Source organism: Nematolebias whitei, chromosome 18 (assembly GCF_014905685.2).
Source record: "Nematolebias whitei isolate Nwh7 chromosome 18, NemWhi1, whole genome shotgun sequence".
NCBI lineage: Eukaryota > Metazoa > Chordata > Actinopteri > Cyprinodontiformes > Rivulidae > Nematolebias > Nematolebias whitei.
In genome coordinates, this window is record NC_056515.1 from 8635506 (window position 1) to 8637110 (window position 1605).

Genomic DNA, 1605 nt, shown 5'->3' on the forward strand with positions numbered 1-1605 from the left:
AATGGTTTAAAGCTGGAGCTGGGCTGTGGGGCCCTGCCTGGCCTCGTGGCTTTTGGTCCACTGCAGTGAGGCTCCTGATTAGCTGAACGGGAGATGCAGGAATTCAGCTCGGAGGTCTAAACTCCGCCTCTTTCTCCTCCTCCCAGCTGCTGATGCACAACAGCATTCTCTGAGCATGAGCGTGCACACATCCCTCACTGGCTTTCTTCTGTGTGGTGGGTTGGTTGGTGGGGGCTGGGGGGGGGGGGGGGGGGGGGGGGGGGGGGGAGAATGTCCAGACATTGGAAGAAGTGTGAGAGGCAAGCATAGACAAAAAGAACTTTCTTCTGACCTCTGCTTGAGTGTTTTTACCCCTTCTGTGATTGTCTCTGTATGCGTGAATGTTGGAGGGTAGGGAGGAATCTGAACTCTGCTGTGACTCAATCCCACTGCAGGAGTCCACACAAACACACACACCAACACACTCCTATCCTGTTCGTTGCAGCTCCTGCAGCCTGAAAGAGAGGCAAAACCACACCAAGGATCAGGACTACAGACTGAGGACTGAGGGGAGGGAGTTCAGGACTCTGAGACTGAGGGGAGGGAGGAGAATATTTTGGAGTTCCTACTTGTTGCTCATGGTGTTCTGTTTGGATCGAGATGATCTTCCTTTAGTGTTTTTCACCTGCGGTTGGACCTTACTTGAGGTGAGCTTCACTTTTATTTCCCTCTCAGTCCACAGAGAACTAACTCTGCGAAGAACGCAGGAGTTCCATGTTTTGTGAGGATTCCTATGAGGCTGGTGACTCGTGGAATGGCGGAGGGGGAATACAGGCAAGGAGGGGGGTGTAGAGGGAAAGGGTATTTAATGGTAAAGCACAAACAGAAAGGACTCTGGAAGTGTATGCTGCAGAAATGAAGAGGAAAAACTCAAGAAAGAGGGAAAAAACAGACTTTTATTGAGTAAAAACAAACTTTGCTGTTTCTGTTCATGGATTAAATCTGGTTTATGAAACATAAACTACTGAAATACACAGTGTGGCTGTTGGAGACCTGCTCCCATCAGTGCTCTGAGTGATATGTAGTACAAGGCAGTTATACGTAGTACAAGGCAGTTATACGTAGTACAAGACAGCAGTGTTTTTCTCTGAGACCTGGTTGTATCACAGGTCTGAAGTCTGGTATGAGGCAATGTGTTTTTGGAGACCTGGTCTCATCTCAGATTGGAGGAAGGGTAGGAGTCTGTGGTCTCTTTGATGGAGACCTAGTCTTACCCCAGGTCTGTGGTCTTGTATAAAGAGTCTGTTCGATGTAGACCTGCTCCCATCACAGGTCTGAGGTCTGATATGAAGAAGTAAAGTGCTATGTGGCAAAATTAGTTCTCTGCATTTAACTCATCACACCTGGAATACACACAGGTGGAGCAGTGGGCAGCAATTAGGGATTGGGTGTCTTGCTCAGAGACACCATGGGTCCCAGGTCGACTGCCCTGCCTCTACCCAATCTCGGCCCCTAGAAGGAGTCTGTTTGATGGAGACCTGGTCCTATCACATGTCTGAGGTCTGGTAGTCAGTCTGTTTGGAGACCTGGTCCTGTTGCAGGTCTGAGGTCTGGTATGAGGCAGTC

At 49.4% G+C, this 1605-nt stretch overlaps 1 protein-coding gene across 1 annotated transcript in view; it reads left to right on the top strand.

The window, feature by feature from the left end:
* Nucleotides 1-587: 587 nt before the first annotated feature.
* The window catches only part of LOC119425022 (disabled homolog 2-interacting protein), a 217406-nt gene continuing 216388 nt past the window's right edge, over nt 588-1605 (top strand). Inside the window, exon 1 of the mRNA XM_037692543.1 lies at nt 588-686. The gene's annotated coding sequence lies outside the window, so the exon portion shown is untranslated. The remainder of the gene's footprint in view (nt 687-1605) is intronic.